This window comes from Manis pentadactyla, chromosome 10 (genome assembly GCF_030020395.1).
Source record: "Manis pentadactyla isolate mManPen7 chromosome 10, mManPen7.hap1, whole genome shotgun sequence".
Taxonomy (NCBI): Eukaryota; Metazoa; Chordata; class Mammalia; order Pholidota; family Manidae; genus Manis; species Manis pentadactyla.
The window spans coordinates 64,623,893-64,637,686 of NC_080028.1; positions in this window are offsets into that span (position 1 = coordinate 64,623,893).

Genomic DNA, 13,794 nt, shown 5'->3' on the forward strand with positions numbered 1-13,794 from the left:
TAAAAACAATAGTAGAAGTTAAATTTTACTGCTCCGCTCACTCATATCCAGAAGCAACTATTTTAAAACCTTTTTTGTTTGCTCTAAATTCCTCTGGTGATTAATTTCAAGTCAATAAATTATATAAGCAAACTTCTCTAGACAATCACTATTGACTCCTTTTCATGAAACATGAGTATTTAGCTTATTTATATGTATTCCTTCTCTCTTTTTTTTTCACTGTCTATAGATGCACTTCATTTTTTACTTTATTGAGATATAACTGACATATGACATTGTGTAAGTTTAAAGTGTACAACATGTTGATTTAATACACTTATATATTGCAATATGATTACCATCTTTGTGTTAGTTAATACCTCTAGCACATAATAATAAATTACCATTACATTTTTTTTAGGTGAGAATATTTCAGTTCTATTCTCTTAACAATTTTCAAGTATACAGTATTGTTAGCTATAATCACAATGCTGTGTATTAGATCTCCAGAACTCATTCATCTTGTAAGTGGAAGTTGTACCCTTTGGCCAGCATCTCCCCAGTTCTCCAGCCCCAAACCCTTAGTAACCACCATTCTACTCTCTATTTGTATCGGTTGAGCTTTTGTAGATCCCACATGTAAGTGATATCATACAGTATTTGTCTTTCTCTGTCTGAATTATCTTGCTTAGCATAATGCTGCCAGGGTCCACCCATGCTATCTCAGAATGACAGGATTTCCTTCTTCTATGACTGAATAACATCTCATTGTATGTATAGCATGGCACCTTCTTTATGATTTCATCTACTAAAGGACACCTAAGTTGTTTACACATCTTGAATATTTAGAATAATGTTCCTATGAACATGGGAGTGCAGGTATCTATATGATGTCTGGTTTTAATTTCCTTTGGATATATGCCCAGAAGTGGGATTGCAAAAGAAACAAACAAAAAAATGAAAAGATAATTTATGGAATGGAAGGAAATATTTTCAAGTCATTTATCTGAGAAGTGGTTAATATCCAAAATATATAAAGAACTCATACCTCTAGCAATGAAATTGAATTGGTAATCAAAAAAGTACCTAAGAACAAAACCCTTGGACCAGATGGCTTCACTGCTGAATTTTATCAAATATTTAGTGAAGACCTAATATCCATTCTCCTTAAAGTTTTCCAAAAAGTAGAAGAGAGGAGAATACTTCCAAACTCATTCTATGAGGTCAGCATCACCCTAATAGGGAAAACCAGGCAAAGACACCACAAAAAAAGAAAATTACAGACCAATATCCCTGATGAACATGGATGCAAAAATACTCAACAAAATATTAGCAAAGTGAATTCAAAAATACATTAAAAAGATCATCCATCATGATCAAGTAGGATTTATTCCACAGGTGCAACGATGGTACAATATTTGAAAATCCATCAACATCATCCACCACATCAACAAAAAGAAGGACAAAAAAAAGGACCACATGATCATTTCCATAGATGCTGAAAAAGCATTTGACAAAATTCAACATCCATTCATGATAAAAACTCTCAACAGGGGTGGAAGATGGCGGCTTGAGTAGAGCAGCGGAAATCTCCTCCCAAAACAACATATATCTATGAAAATATAACAAAGACAACCCTTCCTAGAATAAAGACTAGAGGACACAGGACAATATCCAGACCACATCCACACCTGAGAGAACCCAGCGCCTCGCGAAGGGGGTAAGATACAAGCCCCGGCCCGGCGGGAGACAAGCGCCCATCCCCCCAGCTCCCGGCGGGAGAAGAGCAGGCAGAGCGGGAGGGAGACGGAGCCCAGGACTGCCGAACACCCAGCCCCCGCCATCCGGACCAGCCCCCGCCATCCGGACCAGAGTGCAGTCACAGTATGTGCCCAGGGAGCCCTGGATGCTAGGGAAACAGGGCAGAAAGAACAGTGAGCAGGCACTGGAGGCCGGGTGCCGGAGGACATAAGAAAAGCACGCGACCATTTTTTTTTTTTTCTTTTTTGCTGTTTTGTTTTGGCAAGCGCTTCTTGGAAGACTTAAAAGGATAGGGACCCCAATACTAGGGAAACAGGGCAGAAAGACCGGTGAGCAGAGGCCTGAGGCTGGCACTGGAGAATAAAGAAAAATGAGCAACCACCTTTTTTTTTAATTAAAAAAATCTTTTTTTTTTTTTTTTTTTGGTGGTCATTGTTTTGTTTTGGCGGGTGCTTTTTGAAAGTCTTAAAGGGGCAGGGTGGGAAACTTAATCCAGAGGTAGGGAATACGGGGATCTCTGGGCACCCTAACCCCTGGGCTGCAGGGAGCAGGGAGGCCCCTTACGGAGATAAATAGCCTCCCAGCAGCTCCTGCTCCAACGCGACTCCACCATTTTGGAGCAGCTGCCCGAGCCAGGCCATGCCCACAGCAACAGCGGAGATTAACTCCATAGCAGCCGGGCAGGAAGCAGAAACCCTGTCTGCATACAGCTGCGCAGCACAAGCCACCAGAGGTCGCTGTTCTCCCAGGAGAGGAGGGCCACAAACCAACAAGAAAGGAAGTCCTTCCAGCCGTCACTGGTCCCAGCTTTGCAAACTATTCCTATCACCATGAAGAGGCAAAGCTACAGGCAGACAAAGATCACAGAGACAACACCAGAGAAGGAGACAGACCTAACCTGTCTTCCTGAAAAAGAATTCAAAATAAGAATCATAAACATGCTGACAGAGATGCAGAGAAATACGCAAGAGAAATGGGATGAAGTCCGGAGGGAGATAACAGATGCCAGAAAGGAGATTACAGAAATGAAACAAACTCTGAAAGGGTTTATAAGCAGAATGGGTAGGATGCAAGAGGCCATTGACGGAATTGAAACCAGAGAACAGGAACGCATAGAAGCTGACATAGAGACAAAAGGATCTCCAGGAATGAAACAATATTAAGAGAACTGTGTGACAAATAGAAAAGGAACAATATCCGTATTATAGGGGTTCCAGAAGAAGAAGAGAGAGGAAAAGAGATGGAAAGTATCTTAGAAGAAATAATTGCTGAAAACTTCCCCAAACAGGGGGAGGAAATAATCGAACAGACCACGGAAATACACAGAACCCCCAACAGAAAGGATCCAAGAAGGACAACACCAAGACACATAATAATTAAAATGGCAAAGATCAAGGACAAGGAAAGAGTTTTAAAGGCAGCTAGAGAGAAAAAGGTCACCTATAAAGGGAAACCCATCAGGCTAACATCAGATTTCTCAACAGAAACCCTACAGGCCAGAAGAGAATGGTATGATATATTTAATACAATGAAACAGAAGGGCCTTGAACCAAGGATACTGTATCTAGCACGACTATCATTCAAATATGATGGTGGGATTAAACAATTCCCAGACAAACAAAACCTGAGGGAATTTTCTTTCCACAAACCACCTCTACAGAACATCTTACAGGGACTGCTCTAGATGGGGGCACTCCTAGAAAGAGCACAGCACAAAACACCCAACATATGAAGAATCGAGGAGGAGGAACAAGAAGGTAGAGAAGAAAGGAATCTCCAGACAGTGTATATAACAGCTCAATAAGCGAGCTAAGTTAGGCAGTAAGATACTAAAGAGGCTAACCTTGAACCTTTGGTAACCACGAATTTAAAGCCTGCAATGGCAATAAGTACATATCTTTCAATAGTCACCCTAAATGTTAATGGGTTGAATGCACTAATCAAAAGACACAGAATAACAGATTGGATAAAAAAGCAAGACCCATCTGTATGCTGCTTACAAGAAACTCACCTCAAACCCAAAGAAATGTACAGACTAAAAGTCAAGGGGTGGAAAAATATATTTCAATCAAACAACAGTGAGAAGAAAGCAGGGGTTGCAGTACTGATATCAGACAAAATAGACTTCAAAACAAAGAAAGTAACAAGAGATAAAGAAGGATACTACATAATGATAAAGGGCTCAGTCAAACAAGAGGATATAACCATTCTAAATATATATGCACCCAACACAGCAGCACCAGCATATGTGAAACAAATACTAACAGAACTAAAAGGGGATATAGACTGCAATGCATTCATTCTAGGAGACTTCAACACACCACTCACCCCAAAGGATAGATCCACCGGGCAGAAAATAAGTAAGGACATGGAAGCACTGAACAACACAGTAGAGCAGATGGACTTAATAGACATCTATAGAACTCTACATCCAAAAGCAGTGGGATATACATTCTTCTCAAGTGCACATGGAACATTCTCCAGAATAGACCACATACTAGGCCACAAAAAGAGCCTCAGGAAATTCCAAAAGATTGAAATTCTACCAACCAACTTTTCAGACCACAAAGGTATAAAACTAGAAATAAACTGTACAAAGAAAGCAAAGAGTCTCACAAACACATGGAGGCTTAACAACACGCTCCTAAATAATCAATGGATCAATGACCAAATCAAAATGGAGATCCAGCAATATATGGAAACAAATGACAACAACAACACTAAGCCCCAACTTCTGTGGGACACAGCAAAAGCAGTCTTAAGAGGAAAGTATATAGCAATCCAAGCATATTTAAAAAAGGAAGAACAATCCCAAATGAATGGTCTAATGTCACAATTATCGAAATTGGAAAAAGAAGAACAGATAAGGCCTAAGGTCAGCAGAAGGAGGGACATAATAAAGATCAGAGAAGAAATAAATAAAATTGAGAAGAATAAAACAATAGCAAAAATCAATGAAACCAAGAGCTGATATAACAATATATCATCATGAAAATAAACATGAAAATAAACATGAAAATAAACAAAATAGATAAGCCTCTAGCCAGACTTATTAAGAAGAAAAGACAGTCAACACAAATCAACACTATCAGAAACGAGAAAGGAAAAATCACGACGGACCCCACAGAAATACAAAGAATTATTAGAGAATACTACGAAAACCTGTATGCTAACAAGCTGGGAAACATAGGAGAAATGGATAACTTCTTAGAAAAATACAACCATCCAAGATTGACCCAGAAAGAAACAGAAAATCTAAACAGACCAATTACCAGCAACGAAATTGAAGCGGTAATCAAAAAACTAGCAAAGAACAAAACCCCTGGGCCAGATAGATTTACCTCGGAATTTTATCAGACATACAGGGAAGACATAATACCCATTCTCCTTAAAGTTTTCCAAAAAATAGAGGAGGAGGGGATACTCCCAAACTCATTCTATGAAGCTAGCATCACTCTAATACCAAAACCAGGCAAAGATCCCACCAAAAAAGAAAACTACAGACGAATATCCCTGATGAACGTAGATGCAAAAATACTCTACAAAATATTAGCAAACCGAATTCAAATATACATCAAAAGGATCATACACCATGACCAAGTGGGATTCATCCCAGGGATGCAAGGATGGTACAACATTCGAAAGTCCATCAACACCATCCACCACATCAACAAAAAGAAAGACAAAAACCAAATGATCATCTCCATAGATGCTGAAAAAGCATTGGCAAAGTTCAACATCCATTCATGAAAAAAACTCTCAGCAAAATGGGAATAGAGGGCAAGTACCTCAACATAATAAAGGCCATCTATGATAAACCAACAGCCAACATTATATTGAACAGTGAGAAGCTGAAAGCATTTCCTCTGAGATAGGGAAATAGACAGGGAAGCCCACTCTCTCCACTGTTATTTAACATAGTACTGGAGGTCCTAGCCACGGCAATCAGACAAAACAAAGAAATACAAGGAATCCAGATTGGTAAAGAAGAAGTTAAACTGTCACTATTTGCAGATAACATGATACTGTACATAAAAAACACTAAAGACTCCACCCCAAAACTACTAGAACTGATATCGGAATACAGCAAAGTTGCAGGATACAAAATCAACACACAGAAATCTGTGGCTTTCCTATATACTAACTATACTATATACTAACAATGAACCAACAGAAAGAGAAATCAGGAAAACAACTCCATTCACAATTGCATCAAAAAAAAAATACTTAGGAATAAACCTAACCAAAGAAGTGAAAGACTTATACTCTGAAAACTACAAGTCACTCTTAAGAGAAATTAAAGGGGACACTAACAGATGGAAACTCATCCCATGCTCATGGCTAGGAAGAATTAATATCGTCAAAATGGCCATCCTGCCCAAAGCAATATACAGATTTGATGCAATCCCTATGAAACTACCAGCAACATTCTTCAATGAACTGGAACAAATAGTTCAAAAATTCATATGGAAACACCAAAGACCCCGAATAGCCAAAGCAATCCTGAGAAAGAAGAATGAAGTAGGGGGATCTCACTCCCCAACTTCAAACTCTACTATAAAGCCATAGTAATCAAGACAATTTGGTACTGGCACAAGAGCAGAGCCACAGACCAATGGAACAGACTAGAGAATCCAGACATCAACCCAGACATATATGGTCAATTAATATTTGATAAAGGAGCCATAGACATACAATGGCGAAATGACAGTCTCTTCAACAGATAGTGCTGACAAAACTGGACAGCAACCTGTACAAGAATGAAACTAGACCATTGTCTAACCCCATATACAAAAGTAAACTCAAAATGGATAAAAGACCTGAATGTAAGTCATGAAACCATTAAACTCTTGGAGGAAAACATAGGCAAAAACCTCTTAGACATAAACATGAGTGACCTCTTCTTGAACCTATCTCCCCAGGCAAGGAAAACAACAGCAAAAATGAGTAAGTGGGACTATATTAAGCTGAAAAGCTTCTGTACAGCAAAAGACACCATCAATAGAACAAAAAGGATCCCTACAGTATGGGAGAATATATTTGAAAATGACACATCCGATAAAGGCTTGATGTCGAGAATATATAAAGAGCTCACACGCCTCAACAAACAAAAAACAAATAACCCAATTAAAAAATGGGCAGAGGAACTGAACAGATGGTTCTCCAAAAAAGAAATACAGATGGCCAACAGACACATGAAAAGATGCTCCACATCACTAATTATCAGAGAAATGCAAATTAAAACTACAATGAGGTATCACCTCACACCAGTAAGGATGGCTGCCATCCAAAAGACAAACAACAACAAATGTTGGCGAGGCTGTGGAGAAAGGGGAACCCTCCTACACTGCTGGTGGGAATGTAAGTTAGTTCAACCATTGTGGAAAGCAGTATGGAGGTACATCAAAATGCTCAAAACAGACATATCATTTGACCCAGGAATTGCACTCCTAGGAATTTACCCTAAGAACGCAGCAATCAAGTATGAGAAAGACAGATGCACCCCTATGTTTATCGCAGCACTATTTACAATAGCCAAGAATTGGAAGCAACCTAAATGTCCATCGATAGATGAATGGATAAAGAAGATGTGGTACATATACACAATGGAATACTACTCAGCCATAAGAAAAGGGCAAATCCAACCATTTGCAGCAACATGGATGGAGCTGGAGGGCATTATGCTCAGTGAAACAAGCCAAGCGGAGAAAGAGAAATACCTAATGATTTCTCTTATCTGTGGAATATAAGAACAAAGGAAAAACTGAAGGAACAAAACAGCAGCAGAATCACAGAACTCAAGAATGGACTAACAGGTACCAAAGGGAAAGGGACTGGGGAGGATGGGTGGGTAGGGTGGGATAAGGGGGGGAGAAGTAGGGGTGTATTAAGATTAGCATGCATGGGGGGGTAGGAGAAAAGGGAGGGCTGTACAACACAGAGAAGGCAAGTAGTGATTCTACAACATTTTGCTATGCTGATGGACAGTGACTGTAAAGGGGTTTATAGGGGAGACCTGGTATAGGTGAGAGCCTAGTAAACATAATATTCATCATGTAAGTGTTGATTAGTGATACCAAAAACAAAACAAAACAAAACAAAACAAAAAGGGCAGTTCCTGTGTGGTAACCTCCAATGAGTTCTACATAATGGTATAAAGGGCATATAAAAGTGTAGGCAAAGGGTCTGTTTGCGTTTATACAGAAGATCAAAGCCTAATTGGGCTACCCCGAAAATGAACTAAGATACGATATGAAAGAGAACTTCCAACATCATCACTCTCTGGAAGACTCATGCCAGAAGATGCTCATCAAAAAACCCCAACAAAGATCCGTGCACTGCCACAGGTGTAGATGCACTCATCCCACCAGCTCCTGTACTTGCCATGGGAATGAAGGAGATATCTAAGCTGGCCTGTGCATACAGTAAAACAACAAATTTGACTGGATCTATACTGTTGGAACTCAACCAAGAATTAGGAGAAGTGCAAATTGTAGCACTCCAAAATCTTACAACTACAGACTATTTACTGTTAAAAGAACATAAGGGATGTGAACATTCCCCAGGAATGGGTTGTTTTAATTTGTCTGATTTCTCTCAGACTGTTCAAGTTCAGTTGGACAATATCCGCCATATCATAGATAAGTTTTCACAAATGCCTAAGGTGCCTAACTGGTTTACTTGGTTTCACTGGAGATGGCTGGTAATTACAGGTATGCGTTGGTTATGTAACTATACTCCTATTATGTTAATGTGTGTGCGCAATTTAAGTAGTAACTTAAAACCTATACATGCTGAAGTTGCTCTACAAGAAGATATGTCAAAGATATAATCGATCTTCCCATGTTTTCTTCCGCCTGCTACTTCTATAGCTTTTCTTCTTCCTTCCTAATTACAACCTTAAATAGAATTCGTGCCTCATATCAAATTTACCGAGTATCATAATTCTTCCAAGTGGTAAAGATACCTCAAGACAAATGCTGGGCATAGAAGCTACAGGGCATAAATATGCAAAGAAATAAAAAGCTAACCATTTCTAACAATAAGGCTTCTCTCTCACTTACCAACTTCACATTTCCCTGTATGGCCCCGGAAGATGACTGGTTAGCCAGAGACGGGTAAGATTCCTCAAGGGAGGAACAACCTAAGGCAGGCACAGTCGCAGGGGGGCCATCAGGTGAGAAATTGGGGATCAACAGAGGTGAGGCTTAGAACCTCACCCCCCCATTCTGAGAGAAATCTTCTGCATACGTGGATGTTTTATTGCCCTTGCCTAGCTTGGATTAACACATAGTCTACAGGCACACACCTGATCATCTACATTTGCTCTCTTACAACACTAAACTCTGTTTTCTACCTTTATCTTGTATCTACCTACCACTTCAGCATTTTATTAAAAATAATAATAATAAAGAGAGAAATGTGGTATTCACATATAAATCAAGTATCAAAACCAAATGAGTATTCATATTTGAACTGACTGTTTATAGTTCATAATGCATGAGCAAATCCGAAAGTGTCTGTGATGACTGCCCTTGTACTGTTCACTATGTAACTTATTCATTATGTAAGAATTTGTTCTACATGTAAGAACTTGTTTGTTATGCCTCAGAAGATTGGAGACTGATGAAAATTAGGCTTGGGGTGGACTAATGATTGTGCATTGAGCATTTACTCCCCTATACAGAATTTTATTGTCGTTAAGAACCATTTGATCAATAAATATGAGAGATGCCCTCACAAAAAAAAAAAAAAAAGAGGACAGACTTACAGTGGTAAAATAAATATGTAACCGGGATGTAATGTATAGCATAAGGAATATAGTCAAGATATTGTAACAGCTTGGTAGGGTGATAGCTGGAACCTAGAATTATGTATATAAATGTTTTATCACTGTGTTGTACACTTAAACTAATGTAATGTAATACTGTGCGTCAACTACCCTTCAATAAAAAATAATTATCTAAAAAAAAAAAAACTCTCAACAAAATGGGTATAGAGGACAAGTACCTCAACATAATAAAGGCCATATATATGACAAACTCACAGCCAACATCATACGTAACAGCAAGAAGGTGAAAGCCTTTCCTATAAGATCAGGAAAAAGACAAGGATGTCCACTCTCCCCACTTTCATTCAACATAGTTCTGTAGGTCCTCACCACAGCAATCAGACAACACAAAGAAATAAAAGGCATCCAAATTGGTAAAGAAGAATTTAAACTGTCACTGTTTGCAGATGACATGATATTGTACATAAAAAAAAACCCTAAAGAATGCACTCCAAAACTACTAGATTAGTATCTGAATTCAGCAAAGTTCCAGGATACAAAATTAATAGACAGAAATTTGTTGCATTCCTATACACTAATGATGAACTAGCAGAAGGAGAAATCAGGAAAACAATTCCATTCACAATTGCATCAACAAGAATAAAATAACTAGGAATAAACCTAACCAAGGAAGTGAAAGATGTATACTCTGAAAACTACAAGACACTCATGAGAGAAATTAAAGAAGATATCAATTAATGGAAACACATCCCATGCTCGTGGATAGGCAGAATTAATATTGTCAAAATGGCCACCCTGCCTAAAGCAATCTACAGATTCAATGTAATCCCTATCAAAATACCAACAGCGTTCTTCAATGAACTAGAGCAAATAGTTCTAAAATTCATATGGAACCACAAAAGACCCAAAATAGCCAAAGCAATCCTGAGAAAGAAGAATAAAGCTGGGGGCATTACTCTCCCTGACTTCAAGTTCTACTACAAAGCCACAGTAATCAAGACAATTTGGTACTGGCACAAGAACGGACCCATAGACCAATGGAACAGACTAGAGAGCCCAGATATAAACCCAACCATATATGGTCAATTAATATATGATAAAGGAGCCATGAACATACAATGGGGAATGACAGCCTCTTCAATAACTGGTGTTGGTAAAACTAGAGAGCTACATGCAAGAGAATGAAACTGGATTATTGTCTAACACCATACACAAAAGTAAACTCGAAATGGATCAAAGACCTGAATGTAAGTCATGAAACCATAAAACTCTTAGAGGACAACATAGGCAAACATCTCCTGAACATATACTTGGGCAGCTTTTTTCTGAATACATCTCCTTGAGCAAGGGAAACAAAAGCACAATTGAACACATGGGACTACATCAAGCTGAAAAGCTTCTGTACAGCAAAGGACACCATCAACAGAACAAAAGCCATCCTACAGTATGGGAGAATATATTTATAAACGACGTATCTGACAAGAGGTTAACATCCAAAATATATAAAGAACCCACATGCCTCAACATCCAAAAAGCAAATAACCCTATTAAAAAATGGTCAGAGGATATGAACAGACAGTTCACCAAAGAAGAAATTCAGATGGCCGACAGGCATATGAAAGATGCTCCACATCAATAATTATCAGGGAAATGCAAATAAAAATGACAATGAGATATCACCTCCCACCGGTTAGGATGACCAGTATTGAAAAGACTAAGAATAACAAATGCTGGCCAGGATGTGGAGAAAGGGGAACCCTCCTACACTGCTGGTGGGAATGTAAGCTAGTTCAACCATTGTGGAAAGCAATATGGAGGTTCCTCACAAAACTAAAAATAGAAATACCATTTCACCTGGGTATTCACTGGGAATTTACTCAAAGAATATAATTTCTCCGATTCTAAAAGACATATGTACCCCTATGTTTATCGCAGCACTACTTACAATAGCCAAGATATGGAGCAACCTAAGTGCCCATCAGTAGATGAATGGATAAAGAAGATGTGGTACATATACACAATGGAATACTATTCAGCCATAAGAAAGATCAAATCCTATCATTTGCAACAACATGGATGGAGTTGGAGGGTATTATGCTCAGTGAAATAAACCAGGCAGAGAAAGACAAGTATCAAATGATTTCCCTCATTTGTGGAGTATAACAACGAAGCAAAACTGAAGGAACGAAACAGCAGCACACTCACAAACTCCAAGAAGGGACTAGCAGTTACCAAAGGGGAATGGTGATGGAGGGCTGATGGAGAGGGAGGGAAAAGGGGATTGAGGGGTATTATGATTAGTACACCTGGTGTGGGGAGGATCATGGGAAAGACAGTGTAGCACAGAGAAGACAAGTAATGACTCTGTGGCATCTTACTACACTAATGGACAGTGACTGCAATGGGGTATGGGGGGGACATGGTAACACTGGTGAATGTAGTAACTATTGTCTTTCATGGGAAACTTTCATAAGAGTGTATGTCAATAATACCTTAATAAAAAAATAAGAACTCATACCTCAAAAATAAAAAAATAATCTGGTTAAAAAAAATGGGTAAAGGAACTTAAAAAAAGTTTTATTCCAAAAAAAAAGATATATAAATGGCCAAGAAGAATAAGAAAAAGGTGTTCAACATCATTAATTATTAGGAAAATGCAAATCAAAGCCACAATGAGCTATTACCTCCCACCTGTTAGAACGGAAATCATCAAAAAAACAAGAAATAACAAATGTTGTCAAAGATGTGGAGAAAAGGGACCATTTGTGTCCTGTTGATGGGAATGCAAACTGGTACAGCCAATGTGGAAACAATATGGAGGTTCTTCAGCAAATTAAAAACAGAGCTACCATATTAAAAGGAGAGGAAGGGATGCAAACTCAACCATTCAAGCAGGTTTATTGGTAAAGTGAGAGGCACCTATCTGCTCTGGCGAGCAGAACAAGGAACGTGTCCCTTACAGGCTAAAAGGTTTTTTATGGCCAGGTTTTTTTGGCAGGCTTTTGAGGGGATGGACCAGGAAAAAGGTGGGTCTGTGCTTTGCCTATGTTTCCTCCAGAGAATGCTTGTAGCCTATGTAAGATGAAACCGAGGTCTCTATGAGATAGCGGGTGGGCTTATTCAAAAAGGTGGTACTCCTGTCTGGGCTCTATCATGTATGACCATCTTTTTTTGCTAATATTTGATAGTTATATTGATTATCTTCACAATTTTGAAAAATATATATATATAACTATTTCTTGTTTTCATGAACTTTAATTAGCATCCAGAATCCTTTCTAGTGCTTCCACCTTTTGAGGCAGAAACTGTCCCCAAAACCACTGTTCTTTCCTTTCATGGTAAAGCAAGCTTTCTTGGGATGGGCTTCCTAACAAAGAACAACAATTGCCAGATAGCTTTGTTGCTAAACATGATCATGTGACAAAGATGTTGCTAATATTACATGAGTGGAAATGTTATCTCTTAGCTTCAATACTCTTGCTTAAGAGGGAATCTCTATCTGCTCTTCTTTTCCCCTCTCCCTAGCCTAAAGGGTGACTTTCAGTGTGGCCTCAGAAGCCACAAATTGCACAACTGCCACACCCTTGGTCTCTGAAGGACTGAATAGAGAAGAGTCCCTTACTCACCAGAGCATTTGAGTACAACATGAAAGGAACATAAGCTTCTATCTCTTTTGAGCCATAGCATTTGGGAGTATGTATGTTACAATATCTTAGCTTTTTAGTCAAATAAATAAAACCTATGTTTCCTCTGCCCATTATTTTTTACTTTCCATCAGCTCCACTGTATGAACTATATGTAACTGAAACCCTTCCCCATACCCCTTGGCACCTGCTGTCTGGGTTCCATCCAGTACCCATGGCAGGTTCCTGCCACTTTCGGTTTCAGCGCTTTGCTCAGTTTACATTCAGAGCATCTATAAGTACCAAGAAGTTACCATCCCAGGAGCAATCTTCAGCCAATGATGGATTGCAGTTTGAAGATAGATCATGTTCCTGGCCCTCGGGAAGGATAAAATTGAGGCACGTTTTACATCACCTCCACGAGTTCCCCAGAAAGACTGCCCTGTAGTTGTGCATGTCGGTTACTTGCTTGATAGCACATTCTTTGTTGGGCTTCTTTTCCTTATCTGTCTTAATTCCTCTTGCCAGTACACTTCTTGGGAATAACTCTCAAAATAAGCTGCATTTCCTCAAATCCTTTCCTCAGGGTTTGCTTGTTGAGGAACTCAAATTAAGATAATACCAAAAGTTGTCCCCTTG